This window comes from Fukomys damarensis, unplaced genomic scaffold (genome assembly GCF_012274545.1).
Source record: "Fukomys damarensis isolate Sample0158 unplaced genomic scaffold, DMR_v1.0_HiC HiC_scaffold_6, whole genome shotgun sequence".
NCBI lineage: Eukaryota > Metazoa > Chordata > Mammalia > Rodentia > Bathyergidae > Fukomys > Fukomys damarensis.
Genome location: NW_022900918.1, coordinates 38,756,374 through 38,776,774, shown reverse-complemented (window position 1 = coordinate 38,776,774; position 20,401 = coordinate 38,756,374). Strand labels below are relative to the sequence as shown.

At 43.8% G+C, this 20,401-nt stretch overlaps 1 long non-coding RNA gene across 2 annotated transcripts; it reads right to left on the bottom strand.

Annotated features, from left to right (window-relative positions):
• Positions 1-4,623: 4,623 nt before the first annotated feature.
• LOC104848595 lies at positions 4,624-20,018 on the bottom strand. 2 transcript variants are annotated; one of them, XR_776474.1, is made up of 6 exons: positions 19,977-20,018; positions 10,817-10,992; positions 7,283-7,454; positions 5,613-5,678; positions 5,431-5,495; positions 4,624-4,776 (listed from the first exon to the last, which is right to left on the bottom strand). It is a non-coding gene; the product is annotated as an uncharacterized LOC104848595 (long non-coding RNA). The 2 variants fall into 2 exon arrangements; XR_776473.1 differs by having other exon boundaries at positions 5,431-5,678.
• Positions 20,019-20,401: the final 383 nt, after the last annotated feature.

The following is a 20,401-nucleotide window of genomic DNA, read 5'->3' as shown; positions in this document are numbered from 1 at the left end:
GGAGTTAGATGTGCATATCATGGTGAATTATGAGCTGCCACATTTTAGAGGGTCTTATGTCACAAGAGAAGAGACTTGTGTTGTGTTCCCAGAAGGAAAAACACCATTAAGGGGATGTCTGTTTCTGGTTCCTGGTTGCCTGCTTTTCCTGGGTGTGTGCTACTTTTTTATTCCTCCTGTGTTCTGTCTCCATGAAGATGCAGAAAGACACATAAACCTGGGGCGACATGGCTGTTCTGTGGTCACAGCACCTGAAAATTCTGTTTTAAAAATGGCTGTGAGATGGATCCAATCCTGCTGTTCTGTGTGGCTGGCAGCACCATCTTTATATCGATGCCACCCTGAGCTTTTAGTCAGTTGGTGGCTGGTTTTCCTTCTGTAGCCTTGGTCACAAGGAAAACTGATCTGTGGACTTCACATTGTCTTTCCTTACTGGCTGCTCAATACAATCTTGGACATTTTATCAGTTATTATCACATCTTCAGGCAGCTTTCCTTACAATGTAGACAACTTGTTAAAAATCAGGTACATTTCCTATTTTCTTATTGGACAAGAACAATCCTTTTTTTTTTTTTTTTCAAAATAGAGTGTTTCATGGTCTTAAAATAGTTTCCAAATTCCCCTTGGCCAGAACTAGTCTCTTTTTATTATGTTTCACCTAAATCTTGGTATCACTTTTTTTATATTAATGTGGAAGGAAGAATCTAATTTTGGTTTGCAGGTTATAAGAATGGAAAATTGGGTCTGTTAAATTCAATTTTTTTCCCCAAAGCTTCCCCTTGTCTTTTTCTTTTACTTCTCAGCTCTGTAAAAGTCTCATCTTTTCTCATTCTGGAGCAGTTGCTACTCTTTCCCTTATCTTTGTTTAAAAAAATAAGTAGAATGAACAGAAACAAAGAAAAGCATATTGACTGAGTGTCCTATTATTTGGTTTATTTAAAGACCCTGTGCTAAATTTCTCATGGAAAATTTACCCTGATTGAATTCTAATTTCAGTTAGTGTCTCTTACCTGAAATCCCACAATGATAGAATATTGATTTTGCTCCTTTGTTTTATTTCTGTGTGAACTTATCTAATATAGGGAGTAACATTAGCAACATTCTCAAACTAATAGAGCTTCTCAAAGTACATGCTTCTTGTAAATGAATTAGAGCAAATGCGAACTCTTGTTCAACAAGTTTAAAATCCCTATTAGAAACTCTTGCCTGGGTGGGAAATATTATGGTTTAGGATTATTTTGATATTTATAGATTAAAAACCTTTCCTTGGCATGAGCCTTTGAATGGAATTTATTTATATCTTCACATTTACTCTAAATATACAGACAGAGAAAAATTAATTTCAGTCAATTTATTTCAGATCTTAGTTCTGAAACAAGCCTTTCATTAAAAAAATATTTTTTTCCTGAGCATTGAATATTGTCTAGAGTTTTTTTTCATATTAGTCAATGGTACATGAAAAAATAGGGGGACTCGACCGGGAGAGGCTATGCTGCTGGATTATTCCAACATGTTACAGTCATGAAAGAGTTCAGCTTTTCCAACTGTAAATTTGGGTTACCATGGAACCCTTCGCTGTGGAGAATTTTAGTCATATTCATTAGCAGCTGATTAAATTTGAAAAATGTTTAAACGGAATACACATTAGAAAAATAAAGAGAAAATGGAAGCACATTTTGAAGTTTCACTTCTAATAATCTAATTTATAGACTTAAAACGGCCCAGTGGATGCTTTGCCTGTCTGCTTGCACAAAGGTAAGCTGAGGGTGGTGTCCTCGTGCCTTCTGGGCCATGTTGCAGGACCCCTCTCCAGACAGGACAGCTGTTCGACTCCCACAAGGACTCTGACCGTGCGGATGGCTCATGGCCCTGTGATGCGGGTCATTGCAGAGTGGGCTCGGGAGGGTCCCCTGGGTGGGAAGCCGCTGTCAGGCTTCTAGCTCATGGTGAGCTATTCATCTTTTAATTCTCATTTTCTAAAATCCCTAGGTTTTAACCAAATGTGTCCATTTTTAAACAGCGGCAACAGAAATTTTAAAAAAAATTTAAAAAACCCAAAATTCTGTAGAAAATCTTCCTGATGAAATGCAAGCCTATTCGGGAGTAGAAAGACAATTTGATAAACCTTGTTACACCACCCTGGCATCTTTTTCTCTCCGAAAAGTAACACACAGTACACGTAGCTGGATACAAGAATGTCACTTTCTGTTATTTCCAATCCACAATTCCCTACATAAATACACTAATATTTCAGTAAAATACACATTCATAAGAGTATCTATATTATTATATTCATATATATGTATATAGTACGGAGAGGTAGAAAGAACCTCCAAGATAGACTAATCAAATGAAATGAGTCTTTGGCTGTTTGTAGTTCCTCTAAATAAAAGTGGGCGGCCCAGTGTCCATCCTGAGCATCAGGGCAGCTGGGGGCCCACAGTGGGAATGCATCGTGTCCAGTGGAAAGCACAACACCCCCAATCGCAGGCCGAGGGGACGCGCCGCGCGGGCCCAGCGTCTCGTTCCACTCGGAAGCTTCTGCGGGGCTTGAGCTCATCCCTGTAGTTTACTGGGCGATGGTCGTCGCGGCAGCGTCGGGATGGAGGAGACAGATGCTAGCTGCATGCTCCTGGCGACAGGTCACTGCGGGGTGATGAGCTGCCTGCCACGTGGGGGACCTGCCCGTGACTTCCCTCCCACGGTGAGCAGCAGCTTTGACGTTGCGACGGAGCAGACAGCCAGCACGCGGTGCCCTGGCTGCTTCTCGCCATGCTGAATTCCTAGGTACCCATTAAATTTGCCCTTGGTGCTAACACTGGTAAACACAAGTCCTCAGCGGAATGAGCTAATGAGGCTGTGTGGGTGGTGGTATTATTATTATTATTATTATTATTATTATTATTATTATTATTATCTTAAGAAGCATCTTGAATACTGAGACAAATGTGCATTTCTCCAGAACCCATCTGGATCCGTCTTCCTGAGCTCGCTGGTGTTCGCGCGCGACTCTGCTAGTGCTAGGCTTTTCACTGGCTCTTATTTGGTAATTTCAGTGCTTGAGGACAAGTTGGAAGGATATCGGGTTTCCAGGGGTCTCTATGCTTTTTAATGGGCCAGACTTAGTAAAACAATTGGCAGGAAAAATTAGGATTTCTCAGGGAGATTAATGACCATTGAGGCTTTTCTTTGGACTGTTCCACTCTCTGTCTCTGGCCTTAATGAAAACCAAGTGAAAACGTGGAGCCAAAGTCGAGAGTCGGTGTTGGCGCCTTTGCAGTATGGCCAAAAATATTCTGATGCAGATTCGAGCCTCTGCTTCTCCCAGTGATTGGTTAATTATTTCATTCACTCATCTAATGAACCCATGTATGGTATCCCAAGCATAGGGGTTCAACAAAAAATAAAACCCTTATTTACCCCGGAGCAACCTGTGGCACAGGAGGAGCGCAGATATGTGAGCACACAGCCACCCTGCAGTGGAACCAGAGTGCAGACATTATGGCAGTGGCTCGAATGGAGCGACCAGTTTTGCTTGGACAGGAGAGAGGCTGTCACAAAAAGAAAGGTTGTTGCAGGAACAATGGGATTTCCTGTGTTGATTGAGCAGGAAAGTGGATTTCAAAGAGAAAAAAGTATCTGAAAATGCATAAAAGCAGAAAGCCTCCCACTGGCTCATGCGTGGGTCATAGGTCACAGTGGCTGGAGTGTGGGGTGCAGGGGTCAGACAGCAGGTGGCGTGGACCAGGGGAGACAGACCCAGAGAAGGAGGAAAGGCCGAGGCATGGCCGGCTCTGGACACTGGGGAAGCTGGGGGTTTGGAACCACAGAAACTTATGAAGACAGATGGTGACTTCATGGTATGACTCTTTTGAAACATTACTTGCAGAGCGAAATAGGAGGGGACAAGAGGGACTCAGGGTAGACACAGGTGGGTAAACTAGAAGGAAAATGCAAAGACCCCAGAGGAAGAGGAGCGTACATTGCAGCCACCTCATCCGTGTCATGGCCTGCTTGTTCCTGAAGTGCAGTGGAAAGAACCAGGAATCAGGAGGTGTTGAGTATGAAACGTTTGGGAGGCGAGAAGCAGCCTTCTCACCTATCCCTGGGCAAGGCAAACTGGAAAGGCCGTGTCGATGATTAACCCTGTCTCGCTGGCTCGTCCAGCCTGGCCCCTTCGTACACCTGGCTTCCCACAGGAGCTCTTAGAACAAGAACAACGGGCTGGGATGCATGAAGGATAATGACGCATTAGAAAAACATGGTGTTAATAAGCTTAATTAGGGTGGTGATTTTGAAAGGACTTGGTACTCGTAGACCAGCACACAAACCTTAAACGTTGCAACTGTTTTCCATATACTACCAAAGTGGAGGCATTAACCCAGGCAGCAGAACACTTATTCTGTTCCACATCCATAGAACCCAAGCCTTAACAAAATCATAATCTCATCACTGCCTCATTACTAGCATGGGTCTAGCTAGTAATATTTCTTAAGGGGTAGGGGGCATGATTCAGTGGTAGAGTGCATTCCTACCACAGTCAAGACCAAGGGTTCAATTCCCAGCCCAGGAAAATATAAATGAATGAATAAATAAATGATTGGCACTATCATCATTTCTCTGTGTGTAGAACGGCACTCAAACATCCTTCATTATCTGGTAAATTTTCATTCAGTTCAATCAGTGCTTCTGGACTTCCTGCTACAACTCAAGGAAAGATCTGGCTCTGGGAATTCAAGTGTTAACAAGCTGCAGTTCTGATTTCTCCTGATCTTCCTTTGGTGAAGAAGACAATGGTTAACAGCAGGAAAGTTCGAGTACATGAAATAAGGGAGAGAATGCTGTGTGAGCTAATGTCAGGGCTAGGGTGAGATGGGGAGACTAAGTGTCATGGTTTGTACCTGGATGTCACCCCAAGACCACATGAGCTCATATGCAGGGCTTTGGAAGAAAATTGGATTCTGGAGGCTTCCAGCTCAATTTCTCTTAGGAAGGGGGACCTGGTCAGATGATGTTGGTCCCTGGGGCCGTGGCCTAGAAGGGTGTACTTCCCTCTGCAGCTCCTCTCTTCTCTCTCTCTCTCCTTCCTATCTGCCATGCCCCAAGCAGCTCTCCTCCGCCAGCCCCTCTGCCGTGCCACCCTGCCTTGGAGCTGGCTGGCTATGAACAGGAAGCTCTACCAACTGAGCCAAAATAAACCTTTGCCCCTTTGAGTTGTGGGTGTCAGGTTTTGACACCAGTGAGTGACAGTGGAAGTAGGCACACGTGGGGTGAGCAGAGAGAGACTGAGCAGGGGCTGGTGATGGTCAGGTGTGGAGGGGCAAGAGCGGGAAGGGATGGAAAGGTGATGCCCCTGGGTGCATCGATAGGGTGATCTGAGTGCCCCTTCTTATGTGCTAGACCTACTGTTTCATATTCATTTTCACTTACATTTTTCCTGAGATTCATCCATTCTTGGTATACAGGTGATAGAAGAAAATGCTCCAATTGGTTCTCTAAGATGAAATGAATATGGGTGGTAGTAACACAGGATGACAGAAGCAAAGTAGTCACTTTGACGGAGGAGAACAGCAAAGCGGAGAGCAGTTGTGGCCAGGAGGTAAAGCGTTCACCTGCGGATGAGCAAGCTGGAGGCGCACGAGTTAGGAAGGGACAGTCTCTGCTCGGTCGTTCTGAGTCTGAGATGGGTGGGGAGAAAGAGAAAAGGGAGATACTGGGCATCTGCTGGGCGATAATTACATGCTATGAGGCAAAACTGATCTCATGTATGAGGTGTGATAAACACATACAGCAAATGTTTGATTTCTTTAAAAATGTATTACAGTAAAGGTCGCTTTGCCATTGCTCCCCCCGATCTCCTGCCCCTCATTTTAAACACTCTGATTCCATCATTCTTGACAATTTCAGAATTAGTTCCGAAAGTGCCCTTTCCTGGGTGCCTTTTCCCGGCTACCTTGATGTCCTGACTCATTTCAAAATATTTATGGCAATTTTTGTCAAACCATCATCACCTTATTCACCAGATCTGGCACCACTTGACTTCCAGCTCTTCCACAACAAAAGGGAAGTGTTTCGAGTCAACTCAGGACATGGAGGCAGCCAGCACAGTGCAGCTAAAGACCCTCCGGAAAGACGACTCCAGAGCTGCTGTGGGAAGTGGCGAGGACGATGGGACGAGTGTCGGAAGTGTGGGAGAGGTCTTTGAGGGGACTCACGGCAATGTGTCTTTACTGTAGTACAGTTGTTTTCGTTTTGTCTTTTGTTTTTGGTCCCGGGGTACGAACGCAGACTTTGCACTTGTGAGGCAGGCATGACACCACTGAGCTAAATCCCCGGCCTTGCAATACAGTGTTTAATTTAAACACTCATTTTTTATCACACTTTATAAAGACCATTGAAACAATACTGATACGTAATACAGAAAATTCTATGTGAAACCAGGATCATAAAAAAATTTGGGGGTTTAAAGCATGCATTTGAGAACTGGAACCTGAAGGAGTATGGTTCAGGCATCCTTTGCAGTGGTAATGCTAATCTCATCAGTTGGGTCTCCTAAAAATTCAGTTCTTTGCTGGTAGCTAATATTTGACTTTCCCATTAGATTTTATGTTCTTGGCAAATCTTTATTTATTTTAAGTGCCTAAAGCAGTGCTACACCTTTCTACTAATTATGATTGTCTGTAAGGCTTTGGAAATTTAAAAATATTCAAATATTACAACTTGCTCATCTTGTAGAACTAATTTTCTTAAATTTGTCCATGAATGGGTGATTATCACTGAAAGGTAGTTTCTGATGGAAAAAAGTTTAATATATTTGAAAATAGTCTATTTTTTATCTATAGACTTAATTTCTTTTCTGCCTTAAATAGAGAAAATTTATTTAAAACTTTCAAAATGTTGTCTTCATTATATTTTAAAATTTATTTTAGTCATTTCAATTATAAAATAATATATATTCATTCCAGCAACTTCACCAGATGTTTTTGGTATAAAATAAAATGATCTTGGGCTGGGGATTTAGCTCAGTGGTGCCACTGCCTGCCTCACAAGTACAAGGTCCTGAGTTTGATCCCTGGTACAATAAAAAAAAAAATAAATAAAGAAACGAAACTAAAATGATTTCTTTCCAGAATACTACTGTAAACAATGGTGGCATATTCTTTTATCTTTTTATATTAAATTGGATATTGACATGTCTAAATACTTACTTTTGGTTTTTGTTTATTTTATAAAGTACATCATTTTGTATATGGCTGCCTAAAATCTACTAGTTTTCACTTACCAGTTTTATATCATGGATTCGTTCCAAGTCTTAGGATTTGCCTTCATCCTGACTGCTGGGATAACATTCCAGGAGTATGTGCAGTGATTTACACAGGAAAATCCTCCTCTTCAGGTTGTTCATGGTCTTGGGTAATTACCAACCAATCTCACAGTTCCTTTACAAACAAGTTCTTTTATTTTTGTAGGATGAAATGAGCAAACGAATATGAAAAGGACAAGTAATTTAACATACATATAGATAAAAAGATAGGGTAGGATTAGTTACAGAAAAGGAAATGCAAATGATCAATACATTTCAGAACATTCATGCCATTAACATTCAGAAAAATGTAAACGTCCAAAAGCATGTAAAAACAAAAATAACTAAAATTTCTAAATGTCAATTTTCACATATTGTATTGACAAAAATTAACAATATTCATAACATCCCAAAATGGTAGAAGTGTGATGAAATGGTGATCTTAACTATTATTGTCAGGACTATAAATTAAATTTTTGAGAAAGAATTTGCTGTTATATATTAAAATTAGACATGTATAAGCCCTTTGACTTACTAATGCTCCTGGAAATTAAAGTGGGTTATTTTTTACAAATCCCTAGAAGTATTAGGAAGCGAATGACACAGTGAATAAGGTCCCAATTATTTTTATCGATAAAAGGAAAAGTAAATATTAGTAGCAGCACATATAAGTAGCAATTGGGAAGGGAAGCAATGAACATCTGTCTCAATATATTAATATCTATCCTACTCTGCCTATGTGGTATTTTCACATAACGAATGTTTAATGACTCCTTTGGAAGAAGGAAGTTGACAGGTGCTGGTGTTTCCAAATTTATGGCTTAGGTCTAGGTGTCCCCCCAAAGCCTTGTGCAGTTACAGGCAGGACCTCTGGAAGGTGGTTGGATCATGGGTTTATAGCTGGCTTGCTGGGGCCAGGTTGAAAGAGGCGGTCACTGTGGTGTGACCCGGAAGCTTATACCTCCCTTTCTGCTCCTCCGTTGACCCTTGCTTCCTGTCGGCTGCCCTGCCTCAGAGCCAGTCAACTATGGACTGAAGCCTTTGCAAATTATGACCCAAAGTAAGCCTTTCTTCCTTTGAGTTGTGAGTGTTGGGTATTGTGTCTCAGTGACAGAATGTGACTACGACAAAATCTATTAAAAATGCACGCAGAGAGGGCACAAGCACTGTGTAAACTTGGCGGCAAAGTCTCCCTCCACACGAATCTTGCCCAGTCTCTCATGAGGATGCTGGTGTTGGGCTGCCTGGAGTGATGCGGAGAGGAAGGGCTGGTCCTCCAGGTCAGCCTGTGGCTCGGAACCGATGAGACACCTATGTGAAACACGGTTTTGCTTGTGCCACAGGAAGTGTGTGGTATCAGGGAGGACAGGCAGAGCAGTGTGGCTCAGCACACTGGGCTTTCGTGAGGTGTGTGGGAGCATGTGCTGTGGGGACTGAGCTGTGAGCTGCAGGACACAGGGAAGGCTGACCACAGGTGAGTGTGTGTGTGGGGTCCTCGCAGGGGCTGGGCATTGGAGCAGGAGTTCCGGACAGAGATCTAAGCAGAGTCAGGTGGTGACCTTAGCAGGGTCCTTTCAGGTCTGCGTTTCAGATCAGGAAGCTGGCTCCTGGGGGCTTGGACAACACAAATTCAATCTACACCATTGTATGACTTTTTATGGCTGTTGTAAAAACCACAGCAAAATGGGTGGCTTCAAATACGCCCATCTATTGTGCCACAGTTCTGGAGGCCAGAAGTCTGAAATCAGAGCAGGAACAGGGGCATCTCCCTTCTTCTGGCTGCTGATGGAGGCTATAATGTTCTCACAGGCAGAGACTTCTTGTCTCTGCCCCACGGTCACAGGACACCTCCCGAGTACCGTGCGTGTCTCCACATGCTGCACACTCACTGTGGTTCTTCTTTCAAGGGCAGTGTCACTGGGCTAAGCCTACCCTAATCTCGTAGGATCTCCTCTCCTCTCACATTCAAATCACATCTGCAGTCTGTTTTCAGATAAGACGACATTCACAGGCAGCCAAGGCCAGGACCGAAACCTGTCTTCCTGCAGGGCACCATTCAGCCCACAGCCCCACATGTAGTAGGAGTTCAGCAGGGTCCTCACCTGGCCTGGTCAGGGGTGGCCATGGCAGTAGAGAGCGATTTCCGATAACCGTGTTTCTCTGAAAGGAGGATCCTCGGGGAGGCTATTGATCTCTAGACAGAATGCAGAGGACTGAGTGTAGACAGGCGGAGAGGCATTGTCACCCACCGCTGGCAGTGTGTACATTTTATTTGAGAAGTGCAGAAACTTCAGTAGAAAGGAACTGGTCATGACTCAGTTTGTGCGGGCTGTGTTTTCAGCAAGTACACAGCACAGACTGAGAGCTGAGCCTGGACGGGGGGCTGAGATCCCAACACACTGCAGAGACCTGAGGAGTGTGAGTCACCCAAGGAGCACGGAAGCAAAGCCACCCAGTCACTGCTTACCCACACCGGGTGGGGAGGGCACCAGGTTCTCAATGAGGAGAACAGACACACATCCGTGGAGCCCAGTAAGTCCTTCTAGGTGGCCCGACCCAAAAATAAACGTATCTCTGCTTTGTGTCTGTACCGCACGCATAGCTGTGTCAGCACCGATGCCCGGACCCACAGATGCTGTCTGCATCTGTGTCTGCCCCGGCTGCTTCTGAATTCTAGATTTTGCATCAATAACCAAAACTTTTTTCGCTTCTTAAAATCCTATGCAACGTTGTTTGGAATGTTTATACTTGGTGTCTTAGTTACCTTTCTCAATGCTGAGACAAAATACCCGACACCCACAAGTTAAAGGAGGAAAGGTTTATTTTGGCTCACAGTTTGTAGAGGTCGCAGGCAGGGCACTGTGGCCGGGGGACGTGGTGGAGGAGAAACAGTCCTTCTGGCAAGCAGAAGGCAATGAGCAGTCGCGGCAGGGAGCAGCAGCACCAAGCCTGCGTTTCCCCCTTTCCTTTATGCTCTGTCCAGGATACAAGTCTACTGATTGGTTCCACTCATACCCAAGGTGGGGCTTCCATTACCCACGCCCTTAGTCCCAGCGTCACACTCTTGATTCACATGCCCACGCCCTACTCCAGCCACCTTTGAGACTTCCCACCTATGAGCACACGCGGCTTTGGGGACATCGAGATACCTGCCGTAACACTTGCTAACTGATCCTACCTAATTTTTTAGTGTGAGTGGTTAAACAATATTTTTCCTAGAATATGTTTGTGATCCATAATGATGTTCACCTTGGGGATTTGGGGCACCCTCAAGGCTCAGCTTGGCCATTCTTACTCAATGTCCTCCCTACCCTACTCGCTCCTTTCTTTCTCAGATCCTCTTCCCATCTTCAGAATCTACATCTCTTTCCTACCCTTTCTTCTATTTAAAAAATATATTTATATTTTGAGTCTCTCATAGTAGAGGAACCAGGCAGCACTTTACCTTCCCTGTCTGGTTTACTTCAATCACCATATGGAGCCATCCATTTTCCTACAAATGACCCAACTTACCCTCCTTTATGGGTGAGTAGTACTTCCTTTGGTATAAATACCACATTGTAAAAATGTGACTCTTGAGCTCCAAACATGAGCAGATTGGTGCCCCGACTCTTTCTTTTTCATGCTATTTTAACAAGATGCCTTCTCTTCAGACGTGATATCAGTCTCACAACATCAGTGCTCTCATTCTGGAAGAAACAGGAGGAAAGGCAAAAGTACTCACGAGAAGACACAGGAAAGCAGTTTCTTGAATGTGGACCCAAGGTCAGGTCAATACCAAAAGCAAAGGTTGACTGAAGAATTGTAATAAAACCAGAAATGCCAATAGTAATCACAGCTGCTCCTATTTTATCAGCAATTGTGGTAGGCCCTTGTATACTACTTATGTTACTTGAGACATCACTGCAGCAATGATGTTCTCAGTCCTACACTTCAGGTAAAAAAGTGGAGGCCATGTATTATGATCAAGTCTTCAGAGCTTATTAAAAAAGAATCTGGAAATCAAGCCATGTCGACCCCACCCTGGAATCCAGGACTTTAGGACCCATCCCGTCATAGTCCTAGCACTGGGGAGAGCAGCCTGGGAAGAGGGGTAAGTGGCGCTGGTTAGAAGCAGGGAGGAGTGGGAACTAGAAGCCAAGGAGGCCAGGGTGGTTGGAGGCTGCCAGTTCCACGAAGCCCAGCGAGCCTGTGTGTCAATAGCTGGCCATGAGCCTCCAGAAGGACTTGTGGGGAACCTGAATGCACAGTGTTTCCATCCTCAGAAGAGATGTGCACCTATAAAAGTACTGAAGAGGAGAGCTACAGACGTTAATTCCACTAGTTCCATCTTCCGAACAAATCTATCAGTAAGGCCCTCTTGTGACATCCACTGTTACCAGTCCTCTGCCCATGGACAGTGGGAGGTGGAACTACATTTTTGTGCCAGGGTCTCGGTCCAGATCACAACCAGGGTGCTCTTGGAAATCACCTAGGGCTTCTGGGACCTTTGCCTTCTGTTACCTCTTTTGTAGATGCTCGTGGGTCCCTTGTCTCCTAGCTTCCACAGCAGCGTGTTTCCTAGCTGCTGTGTTCCTCTGGGGCAGCCCCATCACTTTGTTCATGATGGGATCCTCTCAGACTCTGCTGTCCTGTTCTCCTTTGCAAGCCTCAGTTTAACTGCAGAGTGGAAGGGCTCGGGAAAGCAACACACCCGCTAACTGCTGCTAATGTCATGGTAAGGGGGATTGGCTTCCTGGCCATCCTTACACCTTTACCTCCTTTCTTCTGCCCAAGATACTTCTGGAGTCCACTGCACTTCTGCAAAGGTGGTGCTCATTCATATTTCTAAATATGTTCACAAGGCATCTGAAGTTTAACAAACATTTTTACTGTTGGCCACAATGTAGAAAGAGAGGTGTTGAAATAACATGATGGATATTGGCCATTTATGAAGCCGTGGGAAGTCTTGAAGTCTGGTGGTAGGATGCACTGCTGGCTTCTATGGAAATGGATAGAACCAGGTCTATGGGTTAAGATTGTTGTCGATTAGTTTATCTACTTTGGCCCCCTCCAACCAGCGCCTCTCTCTTCTGAATACTTGGACTAATTGTCCCAAGTTTGCAATTGGGGCTCTTTCATCTCTGTTTTCTCTCTGAGCTCTAAACTAACGGATCACAGGATGGAGAAGTTAGACAACAAAGGAAGATGTTCTGAGTGCACAGGAGATCCATTTAAAGTCTGGAACAGCTAGCTGCCTGTGTTTCAGCGTCATCTCGGACCTTAGCCTCCTGCAGAACTCCAGGGCAGTGGTAGTAGGGACTCTTGATGATCTTTCCATATCCAGGGTGTAAGCAGACAGGGGAGGCTGGGTTGCTCCTCCCCACCCCCTTTTCTTTTCTTTCTCTGGACTTCAGCCCACTGTAGAACATGCAGACATGGACTTCCTAAAAGGGACCACATCCACGGTAATTTCCATTGCAACAGTAAGAGGTGTTTGGAGTAGATTTAATGTCAGCAATAGCACAAATCTCTCCCAAGCACCCGTGAGTAGAACTAGTCGATGATATACAGAATTTATGACCTGGGGGACCACTTATTTCTAATAAAATTAGAAAACTCAGGCACTGCTTTGGGATTTTGAAAAACTTTACTGTTCAGCTCCCAATGTTGAAATGTGTGAAATATGGAAAGTATCAGTTCACAATGAGACAATGAATTAATCTGCACCCTTGACTACAGCCAGGAGAAACATTACTGAAAGCAGAGAAGTCTCCTTGAGGGCCATGTAAACTCAGTGTCCTATTTCTAAAATATTCAGATGCCCTCCTGGATATATGAACTACTCGGTTGTCTTCTTTATGTCATCCTTTTAGTCTGATATAGTGATTTATAATAAGGACCGATATCATGAACTGCGGCTTTCTTTATTACTCTTCAGAGGACTACACTTTGATGCCACTTTAGTTTTCTGTGATTTTATCATTTTTCTCAGGTGACATAATTCCTCTTTCACAGATGAGAAGGTAGGAAGTTTGATTGCTGGGTCAAGGTCATGCAGCTTGGAGGTCAAGAACTAGGGCTCAGAACCTGGAGCCTAGAGGGCTTCAAAGTCTGAGCTCTTCCCACAATACTACGAAATCTGCCCAGGAATTGTTATCAGAATGACACTTTTCTGGATGGTACATTTGAAAAAGAATCTTTAAAAATATGGCACATCCAAAGGTGAAAAAGATGGAGGCCATTTAGAAATCAAAAAGCAAGAGGGGCAAAGGTGAAATTACTGAAGTTAATGAAGGCAAGGAAAGAGCTGCTGGAGAAGACCAATTTAGCTTTCTTGAGGTACTTGGAAAGACATGGTGTATAAGGAGTGGAGTGTCTTTGGAGCCAGAGGATCTTAGGTGACAGTTGGAGAAGGCAACTTTGATCTTAAGGAAGTCAAGGTATTCTGCTTGCCCAGTACTGGAAAGAGGAGGGAGCAAATCACTGGCAGGGACAGAGATGACTGCTTCCAAGAGTCCTGAAGGGTAGGGGCCAGTCAAGTGGGAGGCTGGGCTAGATGGTGTCTGAGGTATGTCAGCTCTTCGATTACATATGCACCAAGCCACAGTGTCTTAACGTGATTCAGCTCACCAGCCACTTTTATTTATGACAGGAGAAGACAGGGTAACAAGGAGATGCTGGGCCTGCAGATGAAAAGGAAGTCTAGAAGGCTTCCTGTCTGCTTAACAACTTCACTTAGGAATGGCCCTATATTTACACTTTCCATCAAAGAACAACGGGAGAGTTCCAGTCACTGATTCTTTTGGAAAATCTGTTTCAGAATTTGGATAAAAATAGATGTGTACAGATTTTCATAGAGCCAATGTGATTTTTAGTGGATTTGGGAGTTCTGAGCAGATGTTCAGTGGATAACAAAGAACCAGGTGTGAGGTTTTCCAGGACAGTGAGGTGGGTGACTGAGCTGTGACTGGGTATCAGGAAGGCCCCAGAATTTGAGTGGTTCACTGCAGGAAAAATGATTTCCTCCATGAATTCTGAACGGCAGTGTGCATAAATCAGTAGCATTGGTTTTTTAATATACTGCATTTGAATATATGTTAGAAAAGTACAAATAACTTTTAAAAATGAATGTTATGTTCATAACATTTTTTCAAGCCAGGAAGACTGACATCCTGGAGACTCTTAGGCAAGTCTTGGTAAGAAGATGGGTTTAATTAAACTGTGGGTACCTTATAATAGTATGATTTTATTACATCAAGAAAACTTGGCATGGTCTTCCTCTGGAAAATTAAGAGATTCTGATGCTTAATACCATTGATTCCTAAATGTGACACTTTCAGTTAGTGACTTCATCTGTCATCTCTTGGTACATGTGTGGGGTAATCAGGGTTTGCAAGGGAGCAGATTGAATACAGGGCACATAATTGAGAGGGTTATTTTATAATATTCACCCCAAAAGTCAAATGCAGAAGGGTACAAGAGATCTGTCAGTGCACTAGAGACCTGAAAAATTCAGCTGAAGGCCTGGATCTCATAGAAATATTCTGCACGATTCCAGTCAAGGCCTAAGGGCCACAACAATGTCTCATGCAAGTCTGTATCAAGGGTCTGCACTGGGAAGGCCAGTGGGGTAAGCTAAAGCCTGCACTATGGGGTGAAGGGTCTGAGTCACCAGGCTGAGGGATCTGCATCAGAGCCAGGAAGCAATGCTCAAAGCAAAGAGTAGAGCTCCCTGGAAGAGAACCGCAGCCCTCCCGGGTGACAGGGAGGACCTGAGCTCCTCCAACGAGAAGAGCCAAGTCCGGATCAGGAAAATGAGCAGCAACAAAGCTTCTCCTGGGAAATCAGCAGCATGCAAGTTACCCCTCCTGTTCTCCTTTTATGCCATTGGTGACAGTCCACACTGCATCTTATTCCAGCACCTGTGCTGCCTTTCCCTGCTAATGGATCCTTGTGGGGTCCCTCCTGTCCACACTATCCAGTCACACAAACCTCAGGATCAGAGTGGCTGTGGGGTGGCCCTGGGCACCTGTCCCTCAGTGGTTCATTTTGCCACTAATTGATGTACAGTTGATATAAGTTCCGTTGCACCCTACTGCTTGCCTTAAACTTGTGCAATACACAAAGTATATACAAATGTGATATTAATATGCATGTATATTCATATAAAGTGCTCCTTTCAGTCGTAAAAAGATATTGTTAGAAGTGACTATATATACACCCAGCACAGAAGAAACTGACATAGATTTACATAGCTTCTTCCAGAGCCATTTCTCCTCATTTTAGGACTATCAGGCATCCATTGCACCAATAATAATTCAGCATTCGCTGAGCATGTCCTATACGTTAGGCTCTCTTAACTGTATGTGTCATTACTGATTTATATATTTTTCAGGGCTGGGGATCAAAGTCAGGGCCTCGCACATGTCTGGCAAGTGCTCTGCCACTGAGCTAAACCCCAGTCCCCATTTCAGACAAAGTTTTAGGAGGCTTAGATGGGCGCACTGCTGTCTTCACTTTGCAGGTAGGAGAGCAGGCTGCAGATGTTAAAAGGCACAGTCAGCATGAGCTCCACACACTGCAGCAAGGTCTTTGATGGCAGTCTGTGCTTTCGCTCTCCCTGGAGAGTGGACACCACACTTTGGCCTGGTCATGTCATTGGTGCGTGTCTAGAGTCTCGCTAGACTGCCGCTCTGAAGTGCTTTGTGGGTTTTAATGCATGAAGGACAACCCGGGCTCTTACAGAGCAGGTCCACCCCAGCCTCTCTCCTGGACATCCTGGTTTTCTTGGGCACCTGCTGTCCAGGGGCAGGAGGACGCCGGTGCCTGTTTCTTTGCATTTGCACCCTACCCCTCCTCCACCTATCGAATTGTGAGAGCTCAGTTTTTTCTTTGCCCTTACTTTTGACACTTTTGGCCAGTACATAGCTGGCCAAAACTTAAAAACTTATCTTCCTGTAATGAGTGATCCTCTGATCTGTTCCTGAAAATCCTTTCCTAGCTCCAGAGTCAGTTCCTCTTGTGGGCTTTGGTTTTCTTCTCCTGCTCATGTTTTGGTACTCTGGGATGGTCCTCATGTCTCTTGTCTTGCTCTTGCATGGCTACTTTTCCGTCCCATGATTTCTATTTCCTTGTCACTGTTCCCCTCATCCTGGGACAGATCCAGTTTGTTTGTCTCCCTGCTACTGATTATATTTTCTGCAGTGTGACTTCAGCTGGTTGCTTTCTCTTCCATGTATTTTAATCTGTTATTAATTTCCTTACACTTTTCTCATTCAGCCTTCTTTTCTTCCCATCCTACTGTTACCTCCTCTGTTCTCCCCATTATGTGTTCTGTCTTGTCTCTGCAGGCCAAGTCTCCACGCACCTACCCATGCTTTAAATGCTTTCCTGAAATCTTCTGTGCCATCTTTGTCCAAAGGCTCTTATTTGAACTTTAACCATGACAGCCTTTCCCTATACCTTCTAGTGTTTCTCACATTTATTTTTTAACCCTTTATTCATTGTATTCATTATCGCCTACTACGATAGTGCTGTGTAACAAATAATCTCGATATATCAGTGGCAAATATCAATGTGTGTTCTTCTGCTCCCCACAATAATTTTTTGGCAGCACACCTTTTTAAGAAGAACGTAAGGGAATGCTTGGAGCCACTGGTGGTCTGTGTAGAAGGAGCGATGGTGGCAGTGATGGCTGTTGAGAGTGGGAGAAGAACTCGAGTCATTTTAAATAACTTCCTGCATCGATGAGGGAACGAGCTGAGCGCTTTCAGTATTTGAGGAGCTCGGCAGGAGGCAAAAGGGGAGTCTACACACCGTGTGTGTAAAGTTTTGAAAGTTACCAGCCACGCTTAGTGTTCAATAAAAGATGTTTAATTGTCTCTTCTTGACCAATAGATCTTTAGAATGTCAGAGTTGGATGATATGCTTAAAATTGTAGCTCTTTCACATTGACGAGACGAGATCAAGCATCATGATTCGTGCACGTCTGGGTGCTCGAGTGAGAGGCCAGGATGGGTGACACGTGTGAAGGGGACGCACAGCCTCCCGGATTCGTTATGTAGCAATGGGTTTTTCTTGGCTTAAATCAATCACAATCATGAATCGTTTTAAGAACATAGTCTTTTGTGAAATTTTTCTATTGAGTATACAAAGAACTAAAAATGTAATGGCACGATATGAATGTATTTTGTTTAAAATGCAAAGATTACAGAATGGAGAGTTTCAGTTATTTAGATGTTTTAAATTGTAATGATTCAAATTTAAATCACTGAATGTAACGAAATGTATGAAGTCATGAAAATAAAAATTTTAAATCAAATTAAATAAAAAGTATAAAATTTGACCTTTTGGACACTTACATTTAATTGTTTACGAATTAAACACTATATGTACACACATTCATGCACTATTTAAATAGCCTCTCATTTTATATTTCTTGGCTACCGCGTCCACATGTACAGGGTAAGTAGTGAATAGGAGGGGACACCTGTTTCCATCAGAAGGCAGCGTGTCCCTGCACAGGAACATACCACGCTCATGTGCCTCTGCGGGAGACCTCCTCACACCTTACTGACTGGCTCTGGCTTCCTAAGGGCCTCTGCTCTCTCCCACCTCCTTGTCACTCCAGTCTCTGCCCCCCCTTGGCTGTGACCAGAGGCATGTCCTGCAAATCAACATGGCGGCTAAGCAGAATAGACTTCGGTTTCAAGAACAGTGTGAAAGCTGTGGATCAGGCAGACTGGAGGAGAGAGAGAGGGGTCCTGGAATGGTGTAATTCATGGGGATAATCTCTTAAGGAGCATGCACATATGTGGTTTTCTAAAATAGTTTGGTCTATGGATCTAGGAAGTATAGAACCTGGGGCAGGAGTCCATCTTTCAACCTACTTTCCTGATTGGCAGAGAAATTGGGTCTCTCGATCAGGGAGCAGACAGGGGAGAGGAAGGATGCAACTAATTACCTTTCTATGCTCTTGTGATTGTGACCATGGCAGAGAATTCTCTATCTTTAGAAGAAGAATAATTTTGAAAGAAAGGTGGTGATTACATATGGGATATTTGTCCCTTTTTAAAATATAGAAGTAGAGCTTCTTTAAAGATACCACGTTATTGTTTTTCTTCAGCAATATTAGAACTAACACGTAATGTCTTCATTGTGGATTGATGCACAGTCCAATGTCTTCTTTGCTCTTTTGTTGTAAGGGGGCCTCTCAAGAGCCTGATGCTTTCCTTGTGTCCCACTTAAATTACTTTCCCATTGCCAGTCACTAACCTTCAGCTATTGCTTTAACCACGAAAAGCAGCAGAAAATTACAATATGGGTATATTGAATACCATTTAGAGATCCCAAATAGCTAGCTTGCCAAGCTAGTTGTACACACACTGGAGCCAGATACAGTATGGAATGCATTTTTCCAGGTAGAGGGCGATGATTAATGGGAAACGATCATGAGTCAAATCGTGTTTGTTTTGTGCATCTGTTTTGCAAAGTAGAGGTCATCGCCCAGGCAGGGTGTGTATGCAGGAATCTTTTTTATTCACTTTGAGCTGAATTCGTGTTTTATGCCAGTGATTTTAGACAAGGACTTCCATAAAGGGTGCTCTCCATGGGGAACAGTGTAGCATCTCAATCGCCGTGACCCGAACTCTTCCCACAGAAAGCAAAGCTCAATTATTGATCAGTAGAGAAATTTTGATGTGAATGCCCAGTTAACAAAATATTTAAAAATTTCCGGACATTAGAGAGGGTCCCTGTGGAAGACCTTAAAAATAAAACACTTACCATTCCTTGTTTTGTGTAGAGAGGAAGGCTCAGAACTTTGTTAAGTGATCAATACTGCTCAACTTTGTTCTTTCTGATTGTCTTTACCTACTTATTAAACATCTTAGAATATAAAAGAGACACTTCTGATTTTAATAGCAGCTGAAATAAGGCTGAACTGGGGATGATTAGACTAACAAATACAAAAAACTCTTCATTTTTCAAATGAAAAAGCAGATTCCCACTTCTCCTTGAGCGTTTCAAGGTTGACATGGTTTTGATGGCCTCAGCAAGTGCCCTAATTCGTAGAATGGACTCTGATTGGCTGTGTGATTGGAAATTGATCTAATTTCATTATTTTCACTTAATGTTAGGAGTTAGGACTTTTTGGAGCTAAATTGTATTCACGTTTAATTCTCTCTGGTTGAGATGACGACATCACACCAATTGGGGGTTGTTTTTTAGTATCACTTTCTTTTTCAAGGAGTGCACTGTATAATCACCGAACTCCTCTGTAATTACATGGCAAAGACTATGTAAATACGTAATTATGTTCATGCAGATTACTTGATAATTATACTTCCAGTTACCAAGTAATGAACGGAATAATCATCACGCACCTCGCAGCTCCCAGTTTTTCAGCTTGGTCTTTGTTTTAGCGATGGAGTGAACTAGATAATTATACTATGGTTACCCGGCACTTACATTGTCACCAGTCAGGCGTTTGCTGTGCTAGTACATGGTTATTTTTTATGCTGTAAAATGTAAAATGGAGTGAGACAGCTTTTTAAGGAAGGCTTTTCCTCCCCTTCTTGGTAAGAATCCTGTGTCTCGCAGGACTGCATGGCCAGGCCACGCTTGCCTTGTGTGTGTGCTTCAGTACGCAAGGGCAGCCCCTGGCTAGAGCCAGACAGGCCTCTGGACCTACCTTGCCAGGACAAAGGGACACGAGGGAAAGCAGAGGCCTCAGGTTTCTTCGGTGGAACATGAAACACACAGTTGTTCACCCTGAATCCAAAAGAAAGTCTCTAGTCAGCAGTGTTGTTTTAATTGTTGATTTAGCTTTCCACGGTGCTAAGTAGTGTTGGTCCTCTCTTTCTGGGGTGTGCTTCTGCCTTTATTCCAGCCATCAGCTCTGCGGGGCATCCCTTTGGGGCGACTTGGTACCTGTGCTGTGCTTGTCCCTGTGGCCCTCCGCAGACCCCACGACACGGGGCTGCTTGTCTCTCCCTCCTTCCTTTCTCTCCTTCCTCTTTTCTTCCTCCCTCCCTCCTTGCTCACTCCCTTCCTGGTACAGGGGATTGAACCCAGGGTCTTCCCAGTGACTTACATCTCTAGCCTTTTTAAACTATT